This window comes from Cetorhinus maximus, chromosome 23 (assembly GCF_964194155.1).
Source record: "Cetorhinus maximus chromosome 23, sCetMax3.hap1.1, whole genome shotgun sequence".
In the NCBI taxonomy this organism is placed as follows: Eukaryota; Metazoa; Chordata; class Chondrichthyes; order Lamniformes; family Cetorhinidae; genus Cetorhinus; species Cetorhinus maximus.
The window spans coordinates 52639329-52655547 of NC_135901.1; the positions used below are offsets into that span (position 1 = coordinate 52639329).

General features: G+C 43.3%; 2 non-coding genes across 2 annotated transcripts; both read left to right on the forward strand.

Moving 5' to 3' along the window:
• Positions 1–7289: 7289 nt before the first annotated feature.
• trnan-guu (transfer RNA asparagine (anticodon GUU)) lies at positions 7290–7363 on the forward strand. The gene has a single exon. It is a non-coding gene; the product is annotated as a tRNA-Asn (tRNA).
• Positions 7364–13093: 5730 nt separating this feature from the next.
• On the forward strand, positions 13094–13167 carry trnat-ugu (transfer RNA threonine (anticodon UGU)). The gene has a single exon. It is a non-coding gene; the product is annotated as a tRNA-Thr (tRNA).
• Positions 13168–16219: the final 3052 nt, after the last annotated feature.

Sequence of the window (16219 nt, forward strand, 5' to 3'; positions counted from 1 at the left end):
GATGGATTTCAAATCCATTGGGGTCTGCCCCTGTAGGTTTGAATCCTGCTGACTACAGTTCTCATTATTCCTCATTTTAACCAGGTCCCACCAAACTCATCCCTGCGGCTCCGGTGAAACTGACAAGGTGACACACGGCAGAAATTCATCACTGAAAGTAACTGACACACATCAAATTCTGCCGCTTTCATGTCACATCTTTTAACTTCCTGTTCTCTCTCTCAGACATTTCCAGGTCTATCAAATGTCATCCACCTGGAACTTCAGCATCTGCCTCGTTTTACTGAATATGGTCGATTTTCCGTTAGCTTAAGTTAATAGGTGGCTCCATAGCTCAGTGGTTACAACATGCATCTTGTAAGTCAGGGGGCGCGAGTTCAATCCTTTCTAGAACCTATGTGTAACCTTTAGCTGAGATGGCAAAATTATGTGGAAAGCTGACAGACTGCAGAACAATATAGAAGAAGCAATTTAATGAGTTAAAATATTGCGGATGTTGGAAATCTGTATTAAAAACAGAAAATGCTGGAAAAACTCACCATCTGACGGCACCTGTGGAGAGAGAAACAGAGTCATTGTCTCGAATCCTTGTGACTCTTCAGAATGAAAGAGAAGCAGAAATGTAATGGAGTTTATCCTGTTATACGAGGGGTTGTGTGGAGCAGGTGGGAAGGTCAGTGATAGGTGGGGGCTCAGGAAGGGTTGACAAAGGAGTCAGGGACACAAGACAAAGGGAGTGTTAATGATAGTGGTAAGGGCGAAAAAAGATACTGATTGTGGCAGAAAGGCAAGAAAGCAGAATGTGTGAATAGCAGAACAAGGATCAGCACTTTGTGAAAGAACAACTGACAGTTGGCCCTTTAGGGGCCTTCCTCCTCACTTTCCAAGGGCCAAAACACTCCTTTCAGGTGAAGCAGCGCTTCACTTGCACCCGCTTCAATTTGGTCCACTGCATTCACTGTTCCCAATGCGGTCTCCTCTACATTGGAGAGACCGAACGCAGACTGGGTGACCACTTTGTGGAACACCTTCGGTCTGTCTGCAAGTATGACCCAGACCTTCCTGTCGTTTACCATTTCAACATCCCACCCTGCTCTCAAGCCCACATGTCCGTCCTTGGGCTGCTGCAATGTTCCACTGAAGCTCAACGCAAACTGGAGGAACAACACCACATCTTCCGATTAGGCACTTTACAGCCTTCCGGACTGAATATTGAGTTCAAAAGCTTCAGACCGTGAACTCTCTCCTCTAATTTCACCCTTTTTAAAATCTCGCTATAAAAATGTATTTTTATTTTTATTTACTTATTTTTATTAATTTATTCATTATTTTATCCCCCCTTTTATCCCCTTTTCTATCCTTTTTCCCCAACCACCGCACCTCCCCCTACCCCAGCCCAAAATAGAGCCATCTGTTACTTGTTCCATGTTGCTCTTTCACAAAGTGCTGACCCTTGTTCTTCTATTCACACATTCTGATTTCTTATTTTTATGCCACTATCAGCACCTTCTTCAGCCCTGACCACTACCATTAACACTCCCTTTGTGTTGTGTCCTTGACACCTTTGTCAATCTCTCCTCAGCCCCCACCTATCACCGACCTTCTATCCAATCTCGCCTGCTCTACCCACCCCACACCGCCCCCCTCCCCGCCCCGCTTGGATAGCATAAATTCCATCACTTTCTATTTCTTTTCAGGTCTGAAGGAGAGTCATACGGACCCGAAACGTTAACTCGGTTTCCCTCTCCACAGATTATGTCAGGCCTACTGAGTTTAGCCAGCATTTTCTGTTTTTATAATATATAAGAGGTGATTGGCTAACAAGATGACAGACGGGGAAAAATGCAGCGAAGTCTGAAGTTACTCACTTGGTCGTAAAAATAGTTTAAAAAAAACAACAAAGCAGAACATGTTTGAAGAGGTGAGAAAGTTGTGCTGATGTTCAAAGAGACTTGGCTGTATCTGTACAAAGAACACAGAAAGTTGCATCAGTCTCTGTAGCACAATTGGTCAGCGCGTTCGGCTGTTAACTGTAAAGTTTGGTGGTTCAGAGGCGAAGCTGTTAAAGTTTTTCCCCCATCAACATTCAGTGTCTCACAGATCCGGGTTGTCAATGGCGGTAAGAACATTTTCCACAAATGTTGCCAGTTCCACTGTTCTTCAATGAGTTTCGATTCAGGAAATTTTCGGCGTGTAAAGCAAATGTGATAACCACTAGACTACAAAAACAACACGCAGCTCCTTGCAGAAGGACCTAAAATGTCAAACTGTGCTATCTTATTGCACTTCAGAACCCTGTTTTGTGGAAGTACAATTCGGCTGAAAACCTTAGCAATGCGGCAGAGAAATTGATCTAACATTAGAATCATCAGATGACACAGCACATCAGCAGCTCATTCAACACCTCACACATGTGCGAACGGCCTTACAGCAAATCCGTCCCAATCTTTCTCTCTTTCTTCCAAGCCATGCATTTTTCAGAATATCATTCGAAACCTGGAGAAGTATAAATGTCACATGGTTTAGAGATGATGCATCCAGTTACTATTTAACAACAAACGGGAACGATGCAACTTTTCCTCACATTTAATTCTGTTAATGCTTCTACCCCTTTTCGAGCTGGGAAACTTTCCGTGTGTGAGAGACCGTGATCCCTATTACCCTACACAAACCCTGCAATGTAGCGGGGAAACTTTCCGTGTGTGAGAGACCGTGAACCCTACTATCCTACACAGACCCTGCAATGTAGCGGGGAAACTTTCCGTGTGTGAGAGACCGTGATCCCTATTACCCTACACAAACCCTGCAATGTAAAGAGCCCAATTTAACACACAGAAGGCGGAGGGCCGGGAATTTTCAGATTGGAAAGACGAAACTAGTGGAGTGCTACAAGGATCAGCCCCAGGGACTCAATTATTTACTATCTACACTAATGACATGAAGGAGGGGGCAGAGTGTAATGTATCCAAATTTTCTGGCGATACAAAAATAGGTGGGAGGTCAGGTTGTGATGAGGACTTGAAGAATCTTCAAGGGGGTATAGATAGGTTGAGTGAGTGGGCAAAATTTGGCAGGTGGAGTTTAATGTAGGAAAGTTTGAGATCATACGCTTTGGTAGGAAGAATCAAAAGACAGAATATTATTAAAATGGAGGGAGACTCCAAAAAGTGCAGCACAGAGGGATCTGGGTTTTCCTATGCATGAAACACAAAAACTTGGCATGCAGGTGCAGCAAGTCATTAAGAAGGCAAATGGAATTTTGGCCTGTTTTTCTCGTGGTTGGAGTTTAAAAATCGGGAAGACTTGTTACAGCTGTACAGGGTGTTGGTGAGGCCGCACCTGGAGTCCTGTGTACAGTTTTGGCCCCCATATTTAAAGAAGCATATATTGGCATTGCAGGCAGTTCAAAAGAGATTCTTTAGGCTGATTACTGGGATGAAGGGGTTGACTTATCAAGAACTGTGAACCAGGTGAAGACTTTATTCATTAGAGTTTAGCATACTGAGGGGTGATCTTATTGAAACGTGCAAGATTCTGAGGAAGTTGACAGGATAGATGTTGAGAAGATGTTTCCACTAATGGGGGAACCTCCAACTAGGGGACATAGTTATAGAATCAGGGGGACCTCATTTAAAACTGAGATGCGAAGGAATTTCTTCTCCCAGAGGGTAGAGAATGTTTGGAATTCTGATTGGAATTTTGGAATAGCTCACTGAGAGTATTTAAAGAGGAGGTAGATAGATTTTTGAAATCTCGGAGTTTGAGGGCTATCAGGAGCTGGGACGAAAGAGGAGTTGAGGCCAAGGGCAGATTAGCCATGATCTTATTGAATAGCGGGGCAGGCTTGAGGGGCCGAATGGCCGACTCCTGCTCCTATTTCTAATGTTCTTATGTTCTTATGAAACGTGTCTCTGCTGAAAGAAGTCTGAAACAAAAATAAAGGCACAGGTAGCATAGATAAGCCACGTGGTGAGGCTTGTGAGCAGCTTTCTTGGTGGTCTAGTGGTCATGATTCAGAGCTTTCACTGCTGTGGTCCAGGTTGGATTCCTGGTCAGGGAATGGAGATTTACTGACCTCGTGCAAACTGTTAAAATGTGTCTGAGTTGTTTCTTGATGAAAAACAGAAGACGCTCATCTCTGTCAGAATCAGTGGAGTGAGAGCTGGAGATCTCCCTCAGAGCTGGAAATGTCACCCGTGCAACAGGTCGAGAACAAATATAGAGGTGAAGATAGGGAATGAGAGAAGGGCTGTGATAGGTGGCAAAGCCCTAACCAGAGAGATGTTTGTGCAAGGCAAAATATAGGGGAAATAAGGGAGGTTTTACTGTTTACACTGACACAAATACCTCCCAGATCTGGTTCCATATCTCGTGTTAAGTGAGAAGAAAGATTCTCCATGAATCTTCCACTTTTTAGCTGCACTTCATTCCAAACATTGCAAACTCCTCCCGCATCTTCCATCCTGATATTTTTCTCTGTGAAATTTGAAACGAATGTGAATAAAGTTTGTGATGGTAAAAATATGTTCATGCCCTTTGGGAACGGAACCACATTGACACGCACAGAGGAAGAAACACAGACATCTAGACCGAGACTGACAAAGGGCATGGGATTGTCTCGAAGGAGAGACAAACACCCAGAAATCAAGCCTGACACCAACCTGGTTCCGTTTGTGTTTCATTTCTCGCTGCAACTTTTGTGAATGCTTGCAGACAAATAGAAATTAGAGAACGCTGGATGTTTTAGATGGTTCTTATGCAACTTATTCAGACAATTAATTGTGCAGGTACACTGTAAAATTCAGGAATGATAAGAAGCGTAATTAGCAGGATTCCAGCCTTCCTGTGGAGATCCCTATGCATTCAAAACCCGTCAGCTTAATCACTCAGTCACAAATCCAAGCCCCAGATTTGCATTAATGATGTTTGTATAAAATCATAGACGGCTACATCAGACGGTCATTCAGCATGTCGTTTAAATGCCGACTCTCTGGAAGAGCGATTCAACCACTGTAATTCCACACCCTGCCTTTTTCCCACAGCAACTGATAATTATATTGCCTCTCCTCGTTCTTCCTATCAAAATAAAACACCGCACACTCCGCTAGTGTGAGCTGGTATCTGTCGATCTGTTGGTTTGAAAGGGGCTGCTGCAGATCCCAAAAGGTAGATCACGTGAACGCTTGGGATACGAACCCACGCCTCTGTAGAGACTGGAGCCTTAATCCAGCGCCTTAGACCGCTCGGCTACACTACCACATTTCCCTCAGCTGCTCCTAACTCCCTTTACTGGTATTATCATCGAAATAGAACAGCAGCAAAGGAGCAAGAATAGGTCATTGGGAAACTCGAACCAGCTCCGCCAGTTAATCAGATCATCCTGCACTTTGTAACATACAGATATCATCTCCACTATTAACTTCATTATTTCAGTGTTTCACTTTTTCAAATGATGTGTTTTTTTTCCTGTGGTGACTGTGCGTGTTTGCTCAATGAAATGTTGGGAAAAGGTATCGACTGAGAAAAATGAGGAGATGATTGGTCAGAATTGCCATTTGTTTTCTGAAAATTCGATTTGAAATCAACTATTTTTAAAATTTGAATAATTGTAAAAGAATTCAGAATCCAACCCTTCATCTCAATGAGACAGGGAATCTTTGTTAATTTTCACACACTGAGCATGGACACGGCAGCAGCTCCTGTGCCTCTTTCAATATTGTTTCTCTTAACTCAGAGTTTTCAAAAGGGAAATGGACATTGACTTGAAAGGGAGAAAAAATTCAGAGTTATGGAAAGAGACGAAGAAATTGAGATTAACTCGAAAGCTCTTTGTGGAAAACTGACATCGATACTATGGGCCTCTTGTAGAGCTGTGCCTTTTGATGATGACATTATTGGATCAGTCTGTATCCAGCATTCCCAAAGAGAACAGCTGAATTCCATTTCTTCAAAATAAAGACTCAAAGTGTTGCTGCATGACGTCACCGCTTAACATTTTAGTGAGGCCCATTGAGCTTTTCTCCTGTCCCCTGTTTCTGCAGGGCAGTGGTTATCATGTTTACCTCATATGTGAATAGTTGCCTCGTTCGAAATTGGCCAGAACCATCATCAAAACTTGCAGATTGAAGTTTGTTAAAGACAGCAGGATGTGGTCATGTGTCCTGGTCACTGTTTATCCTTCAACCAAGATTATAAGATCTGCGCATTGTCAAGTCCCTGGCTTTGGGTGTTTGTTGAGCAATGATTGGCTGCCGTGCTCCCTGCATGAAAACAATGACTCTCCTTCAGAAAGTACTTCAATAAAACCAAAATACTGGAAATCTGAAATAAAAACATTAAATGCAGGTAGAACTCAGCAGGTCTGACAGTGTCTGTGGAAAGCGAAACCTGCTGAGTTTCTCCAGTATTTTCTGTTTTAATTTCAAAAAGTGCTTAATTGGCTTCAAAATGGTTTCAGACATCCGCTGGTCAGGAAAAGCGCTGTATAAATGCAAGTATGTCTTTCCTTAACTATCTTTAAATCCCAGTCCTCTGGTTACTGACCCCCGTCATTGGAAACAGTTTCTCCCTATCTGCACCATCAAGCCGCCCGTCCCCACTGCCCCCACCCACATCATTTTGAACAGCTCCATGAAATCCCCACTTAAACTTCTTTGCTCTAAAGAGAACAATCCCGGTCTCTATAATCTCTCCACAAAACTAAATTTCCTCATCCCTGGACATGATGCGCTTTGCATTGAGGTATTGAGATGAGATTTTGGAAAATATTGTCAGTTGGCAGGTGGGAAAATGGAGAAGGAACCAAAACAGAAAACCCAGTCTCCAGCTTTGTGAATCTTTAGAAATTCTTTGGGAACCGGAATCAGAGGAGAATGAAGGGTGAACTGCCCGACTGACCAGAGACAGTCAAGGCACCTTTCCCTTCTTTAAGACGCTGGAACATTGACTCTAATGTTATCAGTGAAATTAACTGATCTGAGACATTGAAAGGATTCTCGTTACTGCACATCAGGAATTCAAACCTAATATCGGCTTTGGGACAATCAGAATACTTGGTAACAGACAAGGCACCAAAAGACTCGAAGGGAGACGGCACCGGTTGTAGGAGAGCTGGTTCCCGGTGACAGGGATGTGTCTGCATGTGGGTGGGATCAGCCTGTTTCCATGTATCCACAATGAATGTCCCAACCTTTACTTTGGAAGAGTAAAACTGATAGAGAACAATTGTCATTCCTGTAGCAGCAATCTGAAACTTTAACTCTATGACACCCTGGTTAGAGGTTGCATCGGTCTCTGTGGCGCAACTGGTCAGCGCGTTCGGCTGTTGACCGAAAGGTTGGTGGTTCGAAACCACTCAAGGACGAAGCTCCCACTTTTTTTCAGCATTCATTGTCACTCAGTTCCCGGTTGTCATTGGCTACTTGAGCTGAATGTCAAGACCCCGGAAATGTTGCCGGCTCCACTATTATCCAGTGAGCTCCCAGGTAAGCGGCATTTTTTTCGAATATTCATTTCAAATATAATGAGAAAACATTTAGACCTACCATGCACTGATATCCAACACACTGGAAATTTATGAAGTTATTGGATTCAAACAAACCCATCAATTGTTCTTTCTTGCTCAGCTCCGCAGTGAGTGAGACAGGGAAAAGCAGAAAAGCAGCAATATTCCGGCCCCGCACTTTCCAATTACCCGCTGCCAGCAGAAAGCGGTGACTGCAGCTTCAATCAGCGGGTTACTGCCCATCCCTGGGACAGAAGATACTCCAACCCGGGCCAAACTTCCCAATACACCGAGCACAGGCTCAGGAAAACTCAGGTACATTATTTCCCGGTCACAAAACCTCGAAGCAGCATTTACAGAATACCCGAGTGAGTGAGTCACAAATAAAAGTCACACCAACTTTCTAAATCTTTTCACTTTCAAATTCCTTCATTTTATTGAAAAGCTGACTGTTGTGAATCTGAAAATGAGCACCATGGGAGTGGTGTTACTGAGTGACTTGTTTTCCACTGATTGTCCGTCAGGTTTGCAATTCAATTTCCGTTGGATATTGAAGTGAATCTGATTTCAAAACGAGGTCACAAAGCAGGTAAATATTAAATCCAGAAACAAATCCTGAAGAAAATGGATCCCAATGTTTGGAAGGAGGTGCAGCTGAGAAGAGGAAGCTGTGAATGGTGTTATTGATGATTGAGTGAAAAGCATTGGATCCTTGGTCAATCATCGTGGCCGAGTGGTGAAAACGATGTTTTTAAAATCCACTGAGGTTTCCCGAGGAAAGTTCCAATCTTACCGACTGTGCTTCTTATTGTTGCTGATTTCAAACAGGTGTCCACAGAACTCTCGGATCAATGGAAGAAAAAACATCCAAAGATTCTCCTGATTTTTGGGCTCTAAGGGAATGAAGGGGGATCGGGATCGGGAGGGAAATTGGTGTTGAGGTTGGGGATCCGCCATGATCTTATTAAATGACGGAGGAGGCTTGTGGGGCCTTATGACGTATTGTTGCTGCTTTGATTCTGTTCTGTTTCAGGAGCAATATCAGACAAAGCAATGGGCAGTTGCAGCCTGAGCTCGGTAATTCAGATGAGTTGTTGTAGGTGCTGGTTTAAGGTTTCAGTCTTTATTGAGGCGTGGTTTCTAACCCCAATGCTGCTAAATGGCCCTATTGGTCGAAAAGGTGCCAGCTCGCAGTTAAAGCAGGTGTGTGCGGTGTTTCACTTTAACAGGAAGAACGAGGAGACACAATAAAAATATAAATGGCTGTGGGGAAAATGTGGGGTTGGCTAAATTCCTCGTCCATAAACTGGCATGGACAGACTGGGCCGAATTTCCTCCTCCTCTGCTGTAGCCATCTGTAATTTTACACCAACAATACTAACCAATCCATAGGTCCAGTCATCGTGGCCGAGTGGTCAGGCGATTGAGTCCAGATCTAGTCAAGGTGATGTGGAGTAGCATCGTGAGCTTGGGAGCGCAGCTGTCGTGGTTGTTAATGGTTTAAGGTCTCATTCTTAATTGAGGTGTGGTTTCTAATCCCACTCCTGCTAAAATTCCCCTGCTGGTCGAAAAGGTGCCAGCTCACAATTAAAGCGTGTGTGTGCGGTGTTTCACTTTAACAGTAATACTGAGGAGAGACAATAAAAATATTAATGGCTGCGGAGAAAAGGTCCAGATCCATTGGAGTTTCCTGCTTCTCATTATTCCATGTTTTATTCTGTGTCTACAGAGTTAATTATCGGTTACATTGAATAAAATCCATCAAAACAAGCGGGCGTTTTCCTATTTCTGTTCATTCATGAAACCTGCAGTGGAAATGGAGCATGCTTGCTTTCTGGGAGTTTGTCTCTCCTGAGAGACAATCCCTTGCCCTCTGTCAGTCTCGGTGTTTATCCCTGTCTGTGTTCCTTTGTGTGTGTCAATGTCGTTCAGTTCCCCAAGGGAGTGAACAAATTTTTACGATCACAAACTGTATTCACATTAGTTGTGCAGCTTCAGATGAAAACGTTTCAGGGAAAAATATCAGGATGAAAGATGCAAGAGGAGTTTGCAATGTTTGGAAGGAGGTGCAGCTAAGAAGTGGAAGATGTGAATGATGTTATTGATGATTGAGAGCAATGTATTGCAACCTTGGGGCTTGTGTAGTTCGATTACCTTCTCCACTATGAAATTCAGAACAAGCTGAGGCTCCAGGTGGAAAGCAACAGTTGTTTCCATGTATGTGGGGATATGGGATACATATGTTATGTCTGCCCGGCTAGTTCAACTGGTAGATCAAAGGCTCTTAATCTCAGGTCGTGAGCTCGCCGCACGTTGAGTGCAACTTCTTTCAAACAAATAACCACCAACCTCTGTTCCTTTGAAACTGGCACACGACGGATTTTCACCACTGATTCAAAGTACTTCCATGTCACATCTCTTTCTGACTCGCCTCCAGCTCACTTCGCCCTTCCAGGAGCTGATTGACCTCACACAGTCAGTTAGTGCAAACGTAATACACAATGTGATCGGTTTACAGATAACAGGCTAAAGAGACACCAAGATCTTCCTGATTCTCCCAGGTACTGATTACAGGAATGTGCACAGTGCCGATTATCCACAGTCACACACTCCTTCAAGTCTTGTCTAGGTTGTTCAGCTTTCAAATTTCTCGTATTTTCGCACTGGATTTCAATGTAAAGAAAACAGAGCTGTGATAAGCTTATATTGTTCAGCAGATATACTGCAAGAAGTTACATAACAGGCTGATGGTAACAGTGCTCTTTGGTCGCGGTGAGCTCCAGTGAAGGATTGGCACCATTAATGTGTCTTTCAATTAGTCTTGGGATTGGTTGATCCATCAGGAGTGATATTTTTGTCAATGCAAACAGTAGGCACCAGAATTTTCACTTCTCCCACCCATATTTTGCCCGGCACCACCACCCCTATGGCCAGTGCTTTGCAAACATCCCTTCTCTTGTCCTTCTTTCACTCCGCTTGTCTTTGTCCCCGGCCTGTTCTAAGTGTGATATTTCCAGCTCTGAGGCGAAACTTCAACTGATTCTGGTGGAGCTGCTAAATGTTTTCAATAAATAAGTAATTAATACTCATTTTGACAATTTCACAAGATCAATAAAACTGCATTCCCTGACCGGGAATCGAACCCAGACCGTGGCGGTGAAAGCGCCGAAACCTGACCACTAGACCACCAGGGTGACTGGCAAATTTGTTTCAGTTTGATTTATTGACGCTGCTTTTATCCATGTTTCCATTTTAAATGGAATGAATTCTTCAGTCAATAACAACAACGGTTTCTGTGAGCTGGAACATGAAATTGACAGTGAGGTGAAATATCCCCACAAGCTGCTCATGTGTAACTGTCAATTTCCTAAACCCACCAACCTGATCACTGCGGCTGTTGTGAAACTGACAAGGGAACACACGGCAGACATTCATCACTGAAAGTAACTGACACACTTCTAAACACTTTCATGTCGCATCTGTTTCTGCTTCTGTCCCTGCCTCGCCTCTGCCCGTCCAGCTATCAGGTAAATTAGCTGCTTGATGCAGACACAGTTAGTTCATGAACCCAAGCTTTCCCTGGAAATCAGGGACAGAGAATGTGGGACCCAAGGATTTTAGAAAGAAGGGGTTTGCAGCTGACATGGTAAAGATAATCTGGGATCTCATCTTCCTGATTCTCCCAGACACTGATGACAGGAATGTGCAGAGTGCCGATTATCCACAGTCGCAGGCTCCTTCCAGTCTTGTGCACGTAGTTGAGCTTTGAACCCACTCGCAAAAGTGGATTATAAAATGGCAGAATGAGTGTGAAAGAAGTGATGCTGGGAAATATCAAATTACAGAAAGTTACAGCAAAGAAAGAGACCATTCGGCCCTGTGTGCTGCTTTCAAAGAACTCCAAAGAAGAGTCACACGGAACTGAAATATTAACTCTGTTTCTCTCTCCAGAAATATTGCCAGACATGCTGAATTTTTCCAGCATTTTCTGTTTTACCTTCAGATTTCCCGCATCCACAGTATTTTGCTTTTATCTCTGGGTTTCTAGCCCAGTGACAATGCCAATACTCCATCTCCTGAATGCTCTGATTTGATATGAACATGTTTTACCGAAGGAAGTGCTGTTAGTGGCGGACGAGTGTTGAGGGCGATGGTTTCTGACATCCATCGGGGTTTCCCCAATGTTGGTTTGTTGACTGCGGTTCTCATTATTCCCGATGTTGACCAACAGAATTAGTTATCGGGTAAATAGAATCAAACAAAAACTTCCGCGCTTTCTTATTTCCATTCATCTGCAAGGATTTGCGAAATCTGCAGACGGAAATGGAGCAAAACTGAGCGAGTTTGGTGACATCCTATCTTTCTGGGTGTTTGTCTCTCCTTAGCCCTCTGTCACTGTCGATGTATATGTCTGTGAGTGTCCCGCTGTGTGTGTCAATGTGGTTCAGTTCCTCATTTTTAGCAATCCCCACTTTATTCACCTTACTTGTGTGGCTTCATATTAAAATCGTACAGAGAAAAGAAAAACAGGTTTAAAAGGTTCAGGAGGAATTTTCTTTCTGTATTTCTGAGTGGAGACTGTTCAGTTACTAAGTGTCCGAATGTTACAAAGCGGAGGGCGATTGAAATTTTCACTGAGCAACATTTAAACAGACACCGAGTCCTTGTGGTCGAGTGGTTAAGGCAATGGACACATCGAGAGAATGAATTTGTAAATACAAACAGTCCAAACTGATACCCCTCGGACATTAGGAACTGTATTTCTTCTCGAAGCTGTTCCACGTGTGACATTTGCAGCTCTGATGTAAAACTTCAACTCTCACTCCACTGATTCGGGCGGAGCTGTTGTGCGTTTTGGTTTTCAATCAATAAGTAAATCAGGCCTGTTTTAACAGTTTGTACCAGATCAATAAACCTTCATTGCCTGGCCGGGAATCGAGTCCGGGCCACGGCGGTGAAAGGGCCGAATCCTCACCTCTAAATCACGAGGAAAGCTGTCTATAACTCTTGCAACGTGCTTTATCTGGGCCACATTTGCCATTTTTCAGACACTTTCACCAGAGGTGTTTTTAAGGGGTAGCTGCAGTGAAGGATTGGCACCAATATAGTGTCGTTCAACTAGTCTGGTTCCAAATCCTGCTCAGGAATTTAAGAAAAACTTGGAGTTTGCTCAGTGTCTTCACTTCAAAAGCGAGGATGTAAAAAAGTACATTCCCCCAAGCGTGTAATAAAATGTCGGAGTGACTGGGAAATTATGCTGAGAGACATAAAATTGTATACAGTTACATAAAAAAGAAAGAGGCCATTCGGCCTGGCGCGCTGCTTTCAAAGAGCAGTTCTGATTGATTGGTCAGGAGTGATATTTGTGTCAGTGTAAACAGTCGGCAGTAAAATCTCTCACATTACCACGGCAGACTTTCATCACTGAAAGCAACTGACACACGTCAAATTCTGCCGCTTTCATGTCGCATCCTTAACTTCCTGTTCTCCCTTTCAGGCATTTCCAGGTCTATCAAATATTATCCATGCGGAACGTTGTCCTGTTCCTCGTTCCACTAGGGGACTTACTGTGATTAGGATAGAACAGGTGGCTCCATAGCTCAGTGGTTTAGAGCACTGGTCTTGTAAACCAGGGGTCGTGAGTTCAATTCTCACTGGGGCCTGCGATTAGTGTTTATGAAGTTTGTTAACAAGGTAAACTTTGAGCAGAGCACTGTAAAAAGATTAAAGCTGGAAATCCAATACAAAAAAAAAAATACCTGGAAAAACTCAGCAGGTCCGACAGCATCTGCGGAGAGGAATATCGTTAACGTTTCGAGTCCGGATGGCAACAAGATGGCAGATGGATTATAATGTAGGCAGGTGCGATTATGTTCACTTGGTTATTAAAAATGAGAATAACACAATGCTTTTAAAATGTGAGAAATTTATAAGTGCTGATGTTCAAAGAAACTTGGCTGTGCTTGTACAATGTGGAAAGTTAGCATGCAGGATCAGCATGTTGGCCTTTTTTGCAAGGGGATTGGAGAGCAAGAATAAAGAAGTCTTGCCACAGGGTTTTGGTGAGACGGCATCTGGAATCCCGTGTGCTGTTTTCATCTCCACATTTATAAAATAATAGACTTGCATTGGGGACGGTGCAGGGGAGGTTCACTAAATTGGTCTCTGGAATGTGCTGGTTGTCCTAAGACTTTTATTCTCTGGAGTTTAGAAGAATGAAAGCCAATCTGATTGAAACCTGTAAAATTCTGAGAGGGCTTGATAGGGTAGACACAGGGATTGTTTCCGCTGGTCAGAGAGTCGAAAACACTATGGCTCAATCTCAGGATAAAGGGTCGATAATTTCGGGCTGAGATGAGGAGAAATTACTTCAACCAAAGGGTTGTGAATCATTGAATTCTCTACCCAGAGGGTTGTGGATGTTGCATCATGGAATACATTTAAGGCCGGGATGGATAGATGTTTGGTCTCTCGGGGGACTAAGGGATATGGGGAACGGGCAGGATAATGGAGTTGAAGCCAAAGATCAGCCATGATCGAATTGAATGATGTGACAAGCTCGATGAGCCGTGTGATCTACTCCTGCTCCTATTTCTTGTGATCATATGTATAATAAAGATAGTAATTCATGTTATAATAAAAACAGAAAGTATTGGAAGTTCTCAGCAGGTCTGACAGCAAATGTGAAGGGAGAAACAGAGTGAAGGTTTCGAGTCTAATTTGACACTTTATCAAACCATAAATTGGTTGCTAGTTATGACATTTTGCACAACATCAAGACAGAATTGAACCCAGGCGGTGAAAGCACCGAGGCTGAACCACTAGAGTGTTAGCTTCCAACTGAAGGTTTAATGGTTTAAGAAAAGCTAGGGTCAAGTACACTCCCTCTCTTCCTGCTTCTACTCATATTAACGACATAATTCTGCTTTGTGTCCTTTGGCTACAAGGAAATATTGTCCAAACTTTGCCAGCCCTACTGTTATTCGGTAAGTTCTCACACAAGTATTGGGTGTCTCCAAATATTGCGTGCAGTTCTGGAATCCACATCATAGGAAGGGTGTGATTGCACTGGAGAGAGTGCAGAGGAGATTTACCAATATGTTGCCTGGGCTGGAGAGTTTTAGTTATGAGGAGAGATTAGATAGGCTGGGGTTATTTTCCTTGGAGCAGAGGAGATTGAGCGGGGACATGGTTGAGGTGTATAAAATTATGAGGGGCATAGATGGAGTAGACAGGAAGGAACATTCCCCCTTGGTGGAGCGATCAATAACCATGGAGCATATATTTAAGATAAGGGGAAGGAGGTTTAGAGGGGATGTGAGGAAGAATTATTTCACCCAGAGGTTAGTGGAAATCTGGAACTCACTGCCTGAAAGGGTGGTAGAGGCAGAAACCCTTATAACATTCAAAAAGTATTTGAATGTGCACTTGCAATGCCATGGCATAGAAGGCTATGGGCCTAGTGCTGGAAAATGGGATTAGAACAGTTAGGTACTTGTTTGACGGCGCAGATTCGATGGGCTGAAGGGCCTGTTTCTGTGCTGTAGACCTCTATGAATCTATGACTAAATAGATTTATGAATATTCATTTCAAATAACGCGAGAAACTGAAAGAAACATGTGCATAACATACAACCTATTAGAAAGATCGGGTTCAAAGTAACGAATAGAAATTGACTGTCATATTGCATATATAGAACTGGAACACACCATCACAACGAATGAATCCATTGTCTGTTAAAATGTTGCTCAGTGAAAATTTCAATCATCCTCCGCTGTGTAACATACAGGCACTGAGTCAATAAGCAGTTTCCACTCATATAAACACAAAGGGTCAACCTCCTCTTGCAACTTTTCAACCTGTCGTTATTCTCTGTGCCATTTACCATGAAGATATATAACGAAAGTGAATAAGGTTTGCTATGGTAAAAAATATGTTCACCCTTCGGGGAACTGAACCACATTGAGACACACAGACACTTGCAGCGTGAGTAATAGTGGGCAAGGTTTTATCTCTAAGGAGAGAAAAACTCTCAGAACGCAAGTATGGCACAAATTAGTTCAGTTTTGTATCATTTCTGGCTGCAAATTCCGTGAATGCTTATGGATCAACAGAAATGAAGCAACACGGAAGTGAAGCAGGATAACCACACGGGAGTGTTTGGAAGGTGCTGATTCCATTTAACCAATAGTTCATTCTGGAGGCAGCAAGACGAAGGAACAGCGAGAAGTAGAGTCAGCAGGACTCTAACCCACGTGGGGAGGCCCCAATGGATTTTAAATCCATCCCTTTAACCATTCAGTCACGGCTGCAGGCCTTATACTAGCGTCATTGTTGTTCCTGTATAATCCTGGAATGGTTACAGCAGAGAATGAGGGCATGCAACCCCACCTATTCCCAGTCACCCTGCAATTCCTACAGCCTCCCTTGTTCTACCTACCAAGACGAACCACGTCATATGTCAAATACCCAGAGCCTATTCTAAGGGATTTGATGAAATGCCTGAAAGAAAAACCAACTGAAACTTTGGCAATGGTGGGATTAAAATCCATGACTTAATAGGAAATGGTGCTTAAATCCAGCACCTGAGACCACTCGCATACGCTACTGCTAGCAATATGATAGCAACCATTGCCTTGATTGGTAACGGTACTGAATTAGATCGTAACAAATAGCAACAGGGATAGACCATTTTGTATTTCAAGCCCCTCACT